The 17,900-nt window shown below is 40.6% G+C and overlaps 2 protein-coding genes across 2 annotated transcripts in view; one reads left to right on the top strand and one right to left on the bottom strand.

The window, feature by feature from the left end:
* Positions 1–17,900, top strand: part of LOC136863280 (cation-independent mannose-6-phosphate receptor) — a 645,945-nt gene that overhangs the window by 263,152 nt on the left and 364,893 nt on the right. The gene's annotated exons all lie outside the window — the stretch shown is intronic.
* Positions 1–17,900, bottom strand: part of Tl (toll like receptor) — a 94,311-nt gene that overhangs the window by 31,709 nt on the left and 44,702 nt on the right. The gene's annotated exons all lie outside the window — the stretch shown is intronic.

Below are 17,900 nucleotides of genomic sequence, written 5' to 3'. Positions count from 1 at the left end.
GTCATCGGCCCACCTGTTATTCATTAAGCAAAAAGTAATATAATTACATAATTCAACAAATTTGCTGCTTGATTTAGCACAGTGTTGTGTGACTTTCTCTGTTCACTGAATTTCTGAAAATAGTATTTAAAATTTGACAGGCGTCCAATGATAATAGCTAGCCTCTAAATGGCGAGAGGGAGTTTAATCACGAGTGAGAAAGTAGATATTTACTATCAAAGATTTAAGTGCAACAACAATGTAAATGTATCTACCAGATGTACAGTATACCTTCAAATAAATACTCGCAGTAAGCATGTTTGGATTGTTGGTGAGTTTTTCGGAAAATTTAAACCCAAACAACCACAAGCCACAGCTTATCCACCTCAACTCCATATTGTATTATAATTTTTTCTAAGGCACCTCTTAATATTTAATGGTGAAAATTGTAATTCATTGGTCTAACTCTTTATTGTATCCGGTCAAAATACATAAAGTGCAATGAACGTAAATAACTTACTGTATTTCTTACAACGTAAATTGAAAATGACGTGGATTTCTGCCCTCTTTCTTTCATTACTTTTTGCGCCCATTTCAAACTCGGTTATCGCCGCAGTGATCGAGAGTGACTGGGAGAACTTCGCTCAAACCTCACAGCCTGTGACGTAGCCGCCACAACGTCACTGTGGCTGATTAGCGTACGCTGCGCTCATTGCGTGCCAGCCCGCCTACTTGCAGTGCTGGGCGCCCGTGGGACGGAGTACCGAGCGTGAGCACCTTTGCTCTAGTTGGTTCCATCACTTCTGAATCAGCTATCCTTCCCATATTAACTTATTTGTAATGTGTTGGTCATGCTTCCTTTCGTTCGCATGCTTTCCCAATTGACATTTGATAAATTGAGATCACCCGTTACAATCACGTTCCTTTCCATATCGTTTCTCACATAGCTGATTATCGTATCAAATAATTCCGAATCAGCGTCAGTGCTACCCTTTCTCGGTCTATACACTCCATAGACATCAAGTTGCCTATCATCTGTAGAGATGAGTCTTACACCTAATTTCATGTTTGTCATCTTTAACTTTTTCGTAGCTTACAATTTTTTTTTTTTTTTTTCCCCCACCAGAATGAATACTCCCCTCCTACCATTCCTATGCTACCTCTACGATGCACACACTAGTTCCGTGAGAAAATTTCTGCATCCATTAATTATATCGTTTTTCAGCCTTGATTCAACTCCTATTACAATATCTGGTAAGTATATATCAAATTACTTCAGTCTATTCCTTTCTTTACAATACTTCCGTAGTTCAACACTTAACATTTTTATGTCATCCCTACTTGACTTCCAGATCCCTGTACCCTTATCACCGCTCCCTAGACCATCTATCGCATCTGCGTGGTTAAAAAAAAAAAAAACATTGGTTAAGTTAATAGTAATTATATACTGTAGGCCTAATCGTTATATTCGCACTCGATAAGACCACAACACGTGGGGCGGGTGTTGCTTCCCAATGCCAGTTACAGCCAGTGGACTGATTAATGCAGATGTTTCTAGTTATGTTATAAAATGCAGTGCAGTTAGAGTACTGGAACTGTAATGAGACATTTTCATTCTGATTAGTGAGTATGTTGTCAGTTTTACGAGTATGTTGTCAGTTTTACAAGGGACACATCAAATTTGGTAGATAGGGTTCCAATGGTCGTACAGCGTACCTTGAGACCTTAGCTACTCAGAGTACGTCAAATCGAAGTTATACTCCATCTGTAGACGTAGCCATGCATTAAGCTGCCAGGTTACCCCTCAAAACAAAGTGAACAGCGGTGCGTCCGTGTTCCGTTGTGAGGTACATGGAGTACTGCGGTCATTTGAGCACGTTGTACGTAAACCAGCACATCCCATGAGACATCTTAACGAGGTTCAAGTCGCAAGGGCCGTCACTTTGATCCAAGAAGGATGGACTTTTCGTCGTGTTGCTGTGGATCTCAATGTGTCTCCGTCAGTTATTCAGCGCTTGTGGAATCGCTAGAATGAGACAGGCCAGTTCACAAGGAGGGTCGGACAAGGTCGTGGACGCATGACAACCCCACAGGATGACCGATATCTGACCATTGTTCGTTGCGGCGTGTTCAGCAACTGTCGGGGAACTGCAACAAGACCACAGGAGGCCACTGGAGTCACGGTGTCCGACCAGACAGTAAGGAACAGGTTAAGAGAAGTGTCTTTACGACCCAGACGTGCTGTTCGAGTGCGCCGTTTAACGCAACAACATCGCGCAGCTCGCCTTCTGTTTGCCCGTACCCATCAACTGGCATATTCGCCAATGGAGACCTGTGTTGTTCACAGACGAGTCCAGATTTCCCCTGACACGCGTGATGGACGTCAACGTGTGTTGAGACGCCGTGGTGAGCAGTATATGCCAGATGTTGTCCAGGAAGGCGACCGATTCGGACAAGGTTCTGTGTTGATGTGCGGTGGCATCAGTATTGATGGCCGTACGGATCTTGTCGTCGTCCGCGGTAATCTTACCGTTGCGGGGTACATCACGCAGATACTGCTACAGCATGTATTGGTTGCTGCATACGGTATTGACCCTTAATTCGTACTCATGCACGACAATGTCAGGTCTCATGTAGCGCGCATCACCAGAGCTGTCTTGAGAGAACTGGACATTCAAGAGATGGAATGGCCAGTAGTGAGTCCCGACCTTAATCCCATCGAGCATATGTGGGATAGGCTTGACAGAAGTGTTCGTGGGCGTCCTGTTCCACCAAAGACTCTCCAAGACCTCGAATGGTTTCTCAATGAAGAATGGGACCTGATACCGCAACGTGAACTCCGTCGACTTACAGGGAGCATGCCACGTAGGTGCCAAGCTGTAATAAATGCTTGTGGAGGACATAACACCATACTGAAGCTCTCCAACTGTTATAAAAATCCACCCTGGAGGACTGTTATCACTTTGTTTTCGCCCCTATTTGCACATTTCCGCTCGTGTTCTGAAAATGAACGCGAATCCATAGATGTTCTTTTGGATGCTTCAACGGTACAGAACAAAGGTTCAGTTGGTAATACTGTATACCTGGGTGTGAGGTATTGTTTTGTGGAGCATGGCATACGTTCAAAAACATGTTCCCCTAATTTTTTTGAACTGTGTATTTCTCATAATACGTATCTTGCGAATATGTCCATATAATTGTGCGCTAATCCAGCGACAATTTTGTTGGTCGTAGATCTTGATAGGTAGGGCTATCTTGTAACCTGGCATAGCAAGTTTATTGCGGTTCGGGTGACCATGTGCCCCGAAACATGTTACTCTTATCTGTCGGTGCGAACTTCCCAAAATTGCGGAGTAAGTAACTACGTCCTAGTTACAAATTTCCGATTGCTAGTGGGAACATAATGTTCCTGTTGAAGTAAAGGAGCGAGGCATTCTGCTAGTTTCGATCGGCCCACCGATGACCCGAAGGATATATTTTTTCCCCCTTCATATCCCTTCGGATTGCTGTCCAACCTATATTTTTACGCGGCAATCGCTTGCGCGGTAACGGTGAATAAAGCGTACAATGCCTTTAGATGGCAGGTGGTTGTTTAATACGAGGAGTGCCACCCTTCTGACGTCTCGTGTAACTTACTCCTTTCTACATTGCTCTCAGGTAAGAGACCATAAGTTTTCAGATGTTTATTTATTGGAATAGTTATTGATATGTTTATTACCTTTCTTTGTTACTTTCATTGACCTGTCTCTGTCTTATCTTTGGCTTTGACAATATGAAAGTGACTGAGGTATGAACGATGTTAGAAATGCCATTCCTTCTGCAGCCCGTCCCTGCTATGAATGGCGCGAAAATGTTGCATATAGGGTCGTTTGGTGCATGCATTTCAGTGGGCTTGCAGACTGATATGTAATAGCAACTTCTGGCTCGGTGAGGAAAGCAACGGGGAAACTACATCACTCCTCATTTCCCTAGTACGCCTCTTCAGTGATGCCTAGGCCATCTATGACAGCTGATGGTGGAGCTGTTGAGGATCCATTCATCCTTAGGGATGAAGACTGAACAAACATACATCTTTCGTAGATAATATTAGCAAGCAAGTACAGGTCCTTTTTTAGGCATGGAGCCTTCACATTCTGACACACCGGTGGCACAGAAAAGAAAGCGGTTTAGGACGGCACTGGATCCCGGACGAATTGCTTATTATTTGGAACAAAGTGATGACATTGACGGCGATTTCTCGTCAGTATGTGATGGCACTACGTACAGCCTCGTCTTTTGTGATATTTTGTTACTGACCATAATATGAAAATAATTAACGTAGGCCTATGAAATTCCCACAAAAACAGATCACTGAACGAGAAACTAACATTTACTTCGGGGGTCATTTCTGGGTCACGCACTTGTTGAATCTGAAAATTGTCGCAGAGGTAAATACATCGAAATGTCTCCTCAACAGTAACGCACACAAGTGCACCAGCATTGTTTTGGATTTCGTAGTAGGGAGTAACTAAAGTCAAATTCGTCGGGTCACTGGTGACCCGAACCGATAAAAACTAAAGACAGCGTCGGGTAATCGGTGGGCCGATACGACGTAAAATTTATTCAAAATTCTCTGCTGCAGGGAACGTGATAGGAATGTTGTGTGCTGGATCAGCTGCCATACTGTTGGAGGTAAATCATGATTAGGGCTCGGATGTTTAGGAAAAGTCATATTTTTTCTTGTCTCTATTTTCTTGCCTGATTGGATTTTGGTGCAAATCAGGTGCGTATGGTCACAACTAAGTGATCTTTATTTGTCATATAAATGCATATTTTGGCTATTTTTGTCATAAGCTCATATTTTGAGCTATTTTCGTACACATGTCATATTTCGGCGGTTTGATGACAGCCGTAGCTGTGCAAAATCAACTTCAACCAAATACAGTAGAGACAATACACGACACTGAGCGAGATATCGAGGGACAGCTATTGGAGCTCACTCTAGCGGATAGACCTGAACGGTACTGATTCTGTCATAAGAGCACGTGTATTTTTGTGTGAAGTTTTTGGTGTTATTTATGCGTTTTCAGTGAGTTGACATAATTAAATAGTAGCGTGTGTCATTCCTTGATATCTCCTCTCAACATGAGGGGAAAGGTATGTGCTGTGTTTGGCTGCAGTAATTACGAAGTAGAGAAAAATGCGCGCTCGTTCTTCAGGTTCCCTCGTGACAAGAACATGTAAGTAATATTGTGTTTGCATATCTATTCTTCCAGTGACAGAGATTTTTATAGTACTTCATAATCTTCTGACCTGCTCGACCCATGTTTTAACGGGCTTAAAATATAATACGCATATTTTATTGTATAGTGCAGCAGTTAACCTTCAATACCGATGTGTTGTTTTAGGTGTGATCTGTGGGTTTTGAAATGTCACAGAAGCGATTTGGATAAAGTGTACAAGAAAGAAGGGACGTAACGCTTGTATAAGAATTATAAGATCTGTTCAGATCATTTCCAGGCCAGCGACTTTAAAAATCCTCGACTATACAGCCAAGGGTATGTTACATTTTTACTCTTAATTGTACGTAAATATTCCTCAAAGTATCACTATCGACAACATTTTCGAACTTTTCTTTCTTTTATCCCTCTTCTCAGATTAAAGCCGGGATTTTACAGATTTTCTTTCTGTTAGTAGGCTTCATGTTAAGAGGAAAATTGTCCAGCTATTAAATGTTAATTCATTGCATCATATGTGTAAGGAATGTGCCGATATTTTTATTGACAAATGTCTTAATGTGGTGATACATTGTTTTTAAATGAGGAAAAAAGACAAATCCAACCGTAAGATTTCAGGCAGGTATGCTAAAGCTAAAAAAGTAATGCATAAATGAAAGATCAAGCCATTTCACAGCAGTCCATTTCACACCTTGTTTATATGTCTTTTAAATACCTTTTAAATAATTCTTCATTCATTTATCCAGAATTGCTTTAGCAACTTCGAAGTTAATATCTCAATACCACTGTCTTTCTAGACGTAATTTATTTGTTCATTTCCGTATATACATTTCCATTGATATTTGAATTTAGCGCGATTTGTTCAGGTCAAGTCACTAGGAGCGCCACCGTCGAATTGTCTCCCATTTTAGCAAGGCGAAATCCGTAAGTGTATTCTCTCTACTGTATTTGCTTCAACTTACCTAATGCGAACAAGTGTTCACAAAACATGAATCTTGTCATACACTTCAATTCCAGCCGCGGAGAAGAATTAAAAAGGTATGTGAGTTTGCACCATAGGCACTGCCGTAATGTACTGAAAGACATCTACTTAATTCGTTTCGTGGTACTCAATTTAAACTGCAACACATTTGAATAATATTAATGAACTCTGGGCTTAAACGTTCCAAAATATTTTAGAAAGTAGATCAATTTCTAGTTTTCTCGTATTTCAAACCATCAATGCAGGGTGCAAACATGTTATTTTCAAAATGTTGTGTGATCTGATAATCTTAGCGAACTTAGTACCTACTTTATGGGTATGTATTCGGAAAAGTTTGATAAGTAAATAAAGGACAATTGACTGTGAATAACTCCTAAAGATGTATATTCAGAAAATCAATATTAAAGTAAGAATAATTAAAAATGTGTATCATAGGAATTGCCGTTTCGATTTATAATTTATTTTCAAATGCCCATATTTTGAATAATCATTTTCGGGCCATATTTTGTAATTTTTGCGTCATATTTCGTCACTTTTGAGGTCATATTTGCTTGCTTATTTGGGCTATTTTTAGGTCTTAAACATCAGAGCCCTATTCGTGATGCTACATATTTGTTTTTATCGCGAAAAATAATTGAATCTCTACACTCCTGTAGGCCTACTCTAGTACACACACACTCGCACTTGGAACTCGTACATTTTCTCCACGGTAAAATTTTCTCCGCCACACAGAAAAACATAGCATTGTGGATATGAACTTGCTCTCTCGTCTTCTAAGCTCAGAAACATATCCATGATTTTTATCTTTTCTTTGTTGTTTGGGTCATCAGTCCATAGACTGGTTTGTTGCAGCTTCCCATGCCACCGTATCCTGTGCTAACCTTTTCATTTGTACATAACTACTACATCCTACGTCTACTCAATCTGTTTCTTATTCATACCTTGGTCTACCCCTGCCGTTCATATTGCCTACACTTCCCTCAAAAATCCGCTGAACAAGTCCTGGGTAAGAGATACCCTTCATTCTATCTCTTTTTCTGGTCAATTTTTGCCAAATCATTCTCCTCTCACCAATTCGATTTCAGTTATCGTATAGCCCTAGTGGAGAAAATGAACAAGTTGTTGTTTGCCTTTCAGATCTCTTTCTTGGTTAGCCAACATACCTGGTACTTGAAATGTGACACCCTTTAAAATAATGTTTCCGTCCAGGGTGATAACAGCGTTGATGATTTTCTGCTTGCTGATTACCACGAACTTCCTTTCTTGATATCTAGTTCAAACCAAACTTAATAATAATAATAATAATAATAATAATAATAATAATACGGATTTTATCTCATGACTCTACTTAGAAGTGGCCTAGTTAGCAAATAAGTACCGGTATTGCGGAACACACACACACACACACAATCGGCCTTATTATCCAGTCTTCCGCCGTAAAAACCTTAACTGTTTTTTTTTATTTCAGCTGCTATCGGTTTTTCGACATTCCAGAGTGCCGGAATTTTGTTTTTATAAGGGCACCTTAAATTGACTATTAATTATCATTAATTGACGGAATCAACGTTACACTTAACAATATTGTTGATTTATTTTTCAATATTGTCTGCAGGAAATTTACATATGACCTCATACAACATATTCGGATTTAAAATAGACCACTACAATCTTAAGGATGTCTACTAGCAAATTAGTACTTTCTCTTTTCGGATTCCACAACGAGTACATGTTCAATCTCTTCAGGTCTTAATGGTCAGCGTAGTGGTGTTCGGTTCCTACGATTTTCGGCCAGGTCGGGAATTAAATGTAACCGTGTCTGGTTAATTTTTATAGCTCGGGGGCTGGGTGTTCGTGTTCGTTTGCGAACACCACCACATCACACTACAAACTCACTATGCATATGGTTGGAGTCAGAGAGGCATACAGCCGTAAAACTGGGCCAAATGCGTACAAAGTGCCTGTTCCACGTAATTGGGAACGGGCAGAAAAAAGTGTGCTATTGAAAAACAGTTAGTTGACGAGGTGATTTCTAACGAATATTGCATGTACTGTACATAGCCTGGGACTGAAGATACACTTCGTTGTTGTTGTTGTTGTTGTCCACAGACTGGTTTGATGCAGTTCTCTTTGTCACTCTATACTGTGTTAACTCTTCATTTCTACGTAACTGTTGCATCCTACATCTGACTTTAATCGGTTTGTCCTAATGCTTTGCTTGGCCGCCTTCTACCAATCTTATCTCCTACGCTTCCCTAAGAAACCAACCGAACAAGTTCTGAGTACCTCAAGATATGCCCTGACAATCTGTTATTTTGGCCAATTTATCCAAATAATTGTTCTGTCGCCAACTTAAATCAGTCTCTCGTCATTTGTGATGTGTTCTACCCATCTCACCTTCAACATTCTTCGGTAACACCTCATTTTTGCCTGGCTCCTTGGCTGAATAGCCAGCGCTGTAGCCTTCACCACAACCCTCAACCACAGTAACACGTAGTTTCCTTTACGCGGCAGATGCCGCCCACTCTCGACGGAGGGTTTGCCTTACAAGGGCTGCATCAGGCTAGTAGTAACCAAACCAAAACCAAACCCCATGGCACTACAGCCCTTGAAGGGCCTTGGCCTACCAAGCGACAGCTGCTCAGCCCGAAGGCCTGCAGATTACGAGGTGTCATGTGGTCAGCACGACGATTCCTCTCGGCCGTTATTCTTGGCTTTCTAGACCGGGGCCGCCATCTCACCGTCAGATAGCTCCTCAATTCTAATCACGTAGGCTGAATGGACCTCGAACCAGCCCTCAGGTCCAGGTAAAAATCCCTGGCCTCGCCGGGAATCGAACCCGGGGCCTCCGGGTAAGAGGCAGGCACGCTACCCCTACACCACGGGGCCGGCACCAGTTATTGTCTGTTTCACTTTCACAGAATGCCACGCTCCACACAAAAGTTACCAAAAAGCACAGGCTAAACCTAGTTCTCATATTATGCCCTTAATTCTGTCATCATTGGTTCTTCTACTATCCGGATGGCACCTCTGCTGGCTACCTGGGAGTGAACAAGACTTTAGACAGTATCCCACACCGTCTCTACTGTATTTGGCGTTACTGCTGGGTCAGAGGAACTATGTACTTCATAGTTTACTTAGGCTTCATTTTCTAATCTCTTTTTGTTTGTTTGTATCACCTGACTTCATTCGACTAAATTTGTTGTATTTATTTTCATCTTGTACTCGTTCTCTAAGACTTTGTCCATACCATAAGTTACAATTCACCCGTGTGTCCTCTTTTGCCACGTTATTTGGCAATTTTCTCTATATTCTTTGAGGTTCTTTATAGGTAGTCACCAGTAAAAACGCTTTATTTTGTTTAATTTGTGTTTACTCTTTGTTTTATTTTAAGTACATTTATTATAATTATTAAAATTATCTGCGTAAGGCAGCTTGGCATCGTGATCATCATGCTGACCTGAAATCCGCAGTTGATTTAGAACTATTTTGACTGTTCAGTGATTAACTACAGAATTAAATAATGATAGAAAAAGTAAAAGTGTACATATATAAAACAAATCAACCCTCCTGTGGTCTTGTTGCAGTTCTCTGGCAGTTGCTAAACGACGCCGCAACGCACTGATGGTCAGATATCGGTCATCCTGTGGGGTTGTTATGCGTCCACGACCTTGTCCACCCCTGTGGGTGTGGGACGCAGACGGAGAATTCACCCACGGTATCCCCTGCCTGTCGTAAGAGGCGACTAAAAGGGGTGACCAAATTAGAACCATGAACCTACTTGTGATTAGTACCACAATGTTGGGTACCAAATAGGTTTGTGATTAGTAGCAAACCAGAGCGTGACGGCTTTTACAGTACCTGTGATTAATAGCACTATATGAGCGACACTATGGGATGAAGGAATCCATGGTTCTGGCTTGCCTATGATTAGTACCCACTATATGAGGAACACCATAGGATAGCACGAGTTCCTGTGGTTAGTACCCTTATGTGATGAACACCATAGGTTTGCGTTGCCTGTAAATGGCGCCGCAATATGCGAAACAACGTACGTTTGCAATACATGTACGAATTTCATTACCTGTCAATAGTACCATAATGTGTGGAATACCGCGAGTGTACGCTACTCTTGATTAGTACCGCAACATGACAAATACCATGGTTCTACTTTCCTAGCGATAAGTACCATTGTGAGGGGTGGCTGACTTGGATTATGGACCCCTTTCGACTAAGTATCATCGATTCAGTATTGTACTATAGAAGCAGTCCCTTGGTCAGTAATACTATTGTTCTACGCCAGCTTATGTGCATGTAAGGCACTGTGGGTCGGTTCCACTGATCGTTTTAAATTCATATCCATCCATCCATCCCATCTCATCCATCGTCTTCACATTTTGAATTATGGTCGGTGGATGTTTTTGGGCTTTTAATTTGTGATTTCATTTCGTACCATTAGGGGCCGATGACCTAGATGTTAGGCCCCTTGAAACAACAAGCATTGTCGTTATCATCATCGACCTTGTCCACCCCTCCTTGTGAACTGGCCTGTCTCATTGTAGCAATTCCACAAGCGGTGAATAACTGACGGAGAGACATTGAGATCCACAGCAATACGACGAAAAATCATTCCTTCCTGGATAAGAGTGACGGCCCTTGCGACTTGAACCTTGTTAAGATGTCTCATGGGATGTGCTGGTTTTCGTTCAACGGGCTCAAATGACCGCAGGAGTCTGTGTAACTCACAACGACACACGGACGCACCGCTGTTCACTTTGTTTTGAGGGGTCAGATGGAGTATAACTTCGATTTGACATACCCTGAGTAGCTAAGGTCTCAAGCAGGGGCGTATATAAGGGAGGGGGGGGGCAGGGGGCCTGGGCCCACCCCGAAAAAATGTATAAGTCTTGAAGAACCGGACCAAAATGATGGGAATTTTCGATCGTTGTTGAGATACCGAGCCAACAGTGGAGATAATATTCTTAAAGACCAATTAACGACTAGTGGTGGGAAGACGATGTACACAAGTTCTTTCATTCAAAACGAACTTATTAACACATTCGGTCACTTAATGCAATCAAAATGTTAGAAAGTCTGTTTTTATTCGATTTTAGGAGATGAAACCACTGACATCAGCCAAATCAAACAGATTTCTCTCTGTGTACGTTATGTAGAGGAACAAACTTTCAAAATCAGAGAAGATTTTCTGTCATTCGTCCCCGTTTATGACATCACTGGAGCTGGTTTGGCCAACACAATATTGTAGACCTTGTCAACATTAGGGCTTGACCTAAACAAAATGAGAGACCAAGGGTACGATGGTGCTGCCACGATGAGCGGGCAATTCGGGCTACCGTTGGCCCTGTATACACATTGTTCTTCACACACTCTAAATGTATGTTTGTCAGATGCGAAAAAAGTACCGTCTGTAAGAAACTGTATGGGTGTCATAAAAGAAGTCTGTGGATTCTTTCATATATCAGCCAAAAGAAACGAAATATTGAAATCAATGATTTCTGAATGTTGTCCAGAAAAAAAGAAACAGAAACTTATTTCATTATGCGAAACCCGATGGGTAGAAAGGCACGACTCTGTTTTGAGCTGGATGCTATCAACCATGCATAACTTACCTGAGCAGTTTCAAAACAACAATATAGATCTTCCACAGGCCTTGACTAACGTCATGAGTGTCTTCCACATTCGCTGCCAAACTTGACATTAAAGAAGAGATTCCAAGAATTTGCTGCCTTCAAACAGCAAGTAGCAACGTCCCTTACACCACAGAAGAAGAATACTATTGAGTAGCTTTTTATGTGCCGTACCTGGACGATTTTTGTAACTCACTAAAAGAACGCTTTGAATCTCACAAAGGAAATAGTTGCATCCTTACAAAACATCCTTCCACAATTGTGTATCGTAACAGATTTCGGTTCACTGGAGGCTGCTTTTAGTTTCTACGAAGAAGATCTGTCACATAAAGAGATTGTGCAAAGTGAGTTTATGTTGTGGAAAGAAATGTGGAGTCAGGAAAATCCTTCAAATCTTCCCAAAATGGCTGTAAGTTCTCTAGAAAAATGTGATAAGACTTTCTTCCCCAACATTTATACCCTTCTCAAATTACTCTGCGTTCTTCCTGTTTCTATCGCAACCGTAGAAAGAACTTTCTCTAGCCTAAGGAGACTGAAGACTTACTTAAGGAACAGCACATCTGAAAGTAGGCTTAACGGGCTTGCTTTACTCTCTATCCACAGAGACATTATAGTTAGTGACGAAGACGTTCTTGAAAAGTTTGCAAGTGTACCAAGAAACCTGGACTTCGTTTTTTTGTTTTTTGTTTTGCTAGGGGCTTTACGTCGCACCGACACAGATAGGTCTTATGGCGACGATAGTACTTCGTTTTGTAACCATTGGTGTACTGTATGTATGTATGTATGTATGTATGTATGTATATGTATGTATGTATGTATGTATCAGCCCAAATCAATGTTTCCTTTTTCCTTTCTAAAGTGTTTGAAATCGTCTGACCTCTTAAAATTACTTAACCTAACCTTACATCAATCTTGGCCCCCCCCCCCCAAAATGTATTCTATATTCGCCACTGGTCTCAAGGTATGCTGTACGACCATTGGAACCACATCTATCAAATTAATGTTCACATACCAGACGTTACAAATCATGTTCCCCTAATTTTTTTGAACTGAGTACATAGGTACCCATACAGATAACAGAAATTTGAGCACGGAAATATACTGTTTAATTTTTGCATTCTTTGAACTAAATGTGTCTGGTATCGGCTTCATCATAATAGCACAGTTATTATTGAAGACGCTTGAAGCTTGGTATCAAAACAAAGAAACTATTATATGTTTCATTGCGCTATTCTGATGTATTTATATTTTTTAAACTAGTACACCTAAGTGCTGTAATATGAAAACGGTAATACTGTGGTGGTAGACAGCTGTTGATTGGGTGAAGTTCCCGATATTCTCATAGGCGTAATTCGGGAGTGGCAAGGGGTGGCCAATATTTTGAAGGAAACCAATTTTTTCGTAATATTGCAGACTTAGAAATGCATATTTTACAAGTACTGTGTAGAGATGAGAAGAATGCAAGAATGAGGAATGTGGCCTGCAAGCACGAACTTCCTGTTCTGCCCAGACAGATCGGCTCTTATCTGTTCTTATCTGCTGCACGAAAACATTGACTCACACTTTGCAGTTTGCTGGATTACAACTGACAAGAGCGAAGAGCTGCCAGTAGAAGATACTCTAAACTCGCCTGGGTAGTAGCGGAGTTGCCATAGTAACCATTGCGTCACTGGCTATGCTGGTGAAAATCCCTTCGCCCCGTGCCTCACCTGGCATGTGCATTCTTTTGATCTCCCAACAATACATTCTTCATTACTCTGTTTAATTTAGCTCAGTGAAACAAAATGATCTTCGCACCATTGTATAGGCTTCCTATACACTGTTACGAGAATGTCTAATATTGTTAAATTTTATCTTCCTCTATCATTCTAATTAAAATGTCGCTAATTCAGCAACCTGTGAGAGGTATTTTTTCATGCTTGCCGGTGTTTAAAAGTGTACTGCAGGAACACGATCGCCCAGGAGAGGTTATCCTCTTAGGCTTTTTGGATATCAATAGTAGTACTGATGGTGCCATTTCAAAAATAACTAATGACATTAATTCAACTCGAAAGAGAAGACTTCATTTTGTGTAAAAATACGATGTGATCAGATTATGTAAAATAAAGGAAAGGTTTGGTATTTGTCCTTGGTATCTGCTTGATTTTTACTTTTACGGATAAAAACAGGCCAAGTAACAAATACGTTTGAATTAGGTTTACTTTTTAAATTATCTGTGAATGTTCTTTAGAGGTTTGGTTATCAAATTAACATACAATATTCAAGGAAAAATAGAGAATAATTTTGTGGTCGCAAATTGCTCTCAAAAGGGAGGAGCCATGGACCCCTCCCCCAATCAAAATGCTCAAATGATGCCCATGGGTATTCTTATACCATATTGGTCATTGGAGCCATTTGCTAAATAATCTAGTAACAATTACTGTGCTGTCTGAAGTATTTGGACAGCACAACGACACAGGTTAGGTTTGTTGGGCTGAATATCTCGATGATCAGAGTCCGGAAAGGAAACACATACTACAATAGATTCGTTCCTTCCAAGCTGATTCTGTCCAACAAACCCCCGAATGGAAAATCTCTAATAACTCGACATAGCCAGTATGGATTTAGAAAGAAATTTTCTTGCGAGGCACACCTGGTGGGATTTCAGCAGGACATATCAGATCAGTTGGATTCAGGAGGTCAGTTAGATTGCATAGCCATAGATCTTTCCAAAGCCTTTGATAGAGTGGAACATGGAATATTATTAAAGAGATTGGAGGGAATAGGATTGGATGTAAGGGTTATACGTTGGATAAGAACATTTCTAAATTCAAGGGTTCAGAAAGTCAAAGTAGGAAATAATATATCACAGGAAGAGAAAGTCTGGAAGGGAATTGCACAGGGTAGTATAATCGGTCCGTTACTTTTCTTAATATACGCAAATGATTTAGGGAACAATATAACTTCAAAAATAAGATTGTATGCAGATGACATAATTGTTTATAGGGAAATATATAACATTGAGGATTGTTCAGAATTACAAAGGGACCTTGACAGTATCCAAGAATGGGTTGAAGAAAATAATATGAAGATCAATGGAGGCAAATCAACTGTTACAACATTTACAAACAGGAGCTTTAAAACTGAATTTGAATATACTTTGGATGAGGTAGTTATCCCAAAAGATGGCAAGTGCAAATACTTAGGTGTGAGATTTGAAAGTAATTTGCACTGGAAGGGTCATGTTGATGACATTGTTGGGAAAGCATACAGATCGTTACATGTCATAATGAGACTACTTAAAGGATGCAACAAAGAATTAAAAGAAAAAAGTTACTTGAGTATGGTTCGTCCATTATTGGAATATGCAAACAGTGTTTGGGATCCTCACCAAGAATACCTAATAAGAGAACTAGATGGTGTGCAGAGGAAAGCAGCAAGGTTTGTAACAGGGGATTTCAGGAGAAAGAGTAGTGTATCAGAAATGTTAAAGGAACTTGGGTGGGAAACTTTAAGTAAGAGAAGGGAGAAAACTAGACTTATAGGATTATATAGAGCCTATACAGGAGAAGAAGCATGGGGAGATATCCGTGAGAGGCTTCGGTTGGAAAATAATTATATTGGTAGAACTGACCACAAGTACAAAATTAGAAGGAATTTTAGCAGAAGCGATTGGGGTAAATTTTCTTTCATTGGGAAGGGCGTGAAGGAGTGGAACAGTTTACCAGGGGTAGTGTTTGATCCTTTTCCAAAATCTGTACAGATATTCAAGAAGAGAATAAACAACAACAGAGATAATAAATTAAATGTTAGAGGGCATTCGACCAGTGCAGGATATTGTAAATAATAAATGTGTGTGATTAAATTAATTCCATCCCCTGGTCTAAGGAGTTTGGACAGCCCAAGTAGGGGACTGCCTGTAGGGGTGAAGTACAGTGGGGACTTCGAGGGCCCTGGGACCGCTACGGTAGCTGTGAAGGCCCTTCAGGAACTCTGAAAAGTGGTGGCAAAAGGGGCTCTGGTTAAGACGCAGCAGGTCGTTATGCTACTTAGGTTCCAAAATGGGTAAAATATAAATATGTAAATAAATTCAGTGTTAATTTTAATCTTATACCAGTTGTATAGTATTATTAGAAGTAATTTCACATACCGTACTGTATATGAGTTGACTATGTTTGTAAGATATTATAAGTAGAATTTTGTAAACAATATAAATTTATTAAGGATGATGTGTGTGTTTAATAGAAATAATTATTAGCGTAAATTGTATAATATTGTATTCTAGGAAAATTTTCTTCGTCTCCTGTTAATTTAAAATTTAGTTCTTGACAATAATGTATTTTAGTGTACCATTTGCCACCAAGGTAGACACCTCATTTGCAAATAAAGAGATTTTGATTTAGTATTTCCCTTACACAATTATCCATTAGACTTTGCCTGTGAATGCACTTTTCTTTGTATTCGTTAAGAGTATACCACTAACATTGAAGAAATTGAGCACTGAATGCTAAAACATACGTTGTTTTTTTTTTTTTGCTATTTTCTAGGGGGTGCGGTTGTCGTGTTACTGAATTTTCTTTGTGTTCTTTCAACGAAAAATCTCTACAACGGGCCCCAGGGGCTCTTAACTTGGGAGCGTGGGTTGGCGACCACGAAGCCCGTAGCCGAATCCATGCATTGCTTCCACTTACTTGCGCCAGGTTCCTTACATTCATCTGTCCTGTCCGACCTCCCTTGGTCGACTCTTGTTCTTTTCACGGTATTAGAGCATTCGAGGCCTAGAGGGTCCTTAATTTTCACGCCCTTCGTTGCCCTTGACTTTATTTGGCCGATAACTTCATTTTTCGAAGTGTCGGATCCCTTCCATTTTACCCTTTGTATGTTGTATCTTCAGTCCTCAGCTCTACGGATTGTTGTATCCTCAACAGCTCTGCCATAGATGGCCTGGGCATAACCGAAGAGGCGTACTAGGGAATTGAGTGTGGTAGTCTCCCGTTGCTTTCCTCATCAAGTCAGAAGTTGCTATTACATATCAGTCTGCCAAGCTACTGAAATGCATGCACCAACCGACCCGGTGAGCATCGTTTTCACACCATTCATAGCGGGGACTGGCTGCATAAGGAATGGCATGACTAGTATTGCTCATACCTGTCACTTTCATATTGTCAAAGCTACGGGTGAGACAGGTCAATGAAAGTAACAAAATTGTTCTAGCCCGTACCTGAAGACATAGTGCACTGTAAACTGTAGGTCCCGCCAGCAGGGGCATGATAGTGTTATTAGAGGATGGTGGCCAAGTTGTACTCCCTCTTAAAACAGTAACCACCACCACCAACACCCCACATCTCTACAGAAATCGGTGGTAATAATCTGACTGGCTACAGTTCAAAATACTTCATGAAACTACGTTTTTTTTTGTTTTCCTTGAAAATAATTACCGTAGGTCTTTTTATGTTAATCTTCTAAGAAGGTAAGTTTAAAAACCTGGTCTTGAATAATAGACTCCTGCCGTATCTGGATATTAATGCCCTTCTCAGATTTCAAGGCTAAAAGGTACGAACAATAGTTGACAATCGAAGTGTAACTTTCCAGTACCTACATCATATGCCAAGTGTTCCTTCTTACAAGTGCTGTGTTATTATTGTGCACTGCAAATAAATTCGGGACATTCGAAATATAAAATTAATCACTTTTTAGGGGCGTGTAATATTTGAGGCGATGAGAAGGATGACTCACCTTACTCATCCTACCGTCCGAAGTCCATGTGTCCCAATTTTTACGTTCCTAAGACGCCGTGGCAGTAGTGCAATTCCAGTAATAAATCACTGACAAACGCATGTTATAACTTGCTCGAGTAAATGCGCAACTGATGTGCTCGTAATTGTTAATTGGAGCGGCGTTCCTATGCAGTTCATGTTGTTTTTGCTAGTGTTCCTGCTGTCGGAAGAACACGCCCAGTTGCGAACTTGGCGTGACACTGTATTACCTAACAAATTTACCTCGCAGCTGCTCTCGCATGTTGCGTTACCTGTCTTGTTTGCATTCCGAACGACTGCCAGTGACGTTGGAAGTCGATAAATACGCACACTAAGATTTTAA

Source organism: Anabrus simplex, chromosome 1 (genome assembly GCF_040414725.1).
Source record: "Anabrus simplex isolate iqAnaSimp1 chromosome 1, ASM4041472v1, whole genome shotgun sequence".
Classification (NCBI taxonomy): domain Eukaryota; kingdom Metazoa; phylum Arthropoda; class Insecta; order Orthoptera; family Tettigoniidae; genus Anabrus; species Anabrus simplex.
Note: the sequence above shows the minus strand (reverse complement) of the source record. Positions and strands in the feature narration are given on the sequence as shown.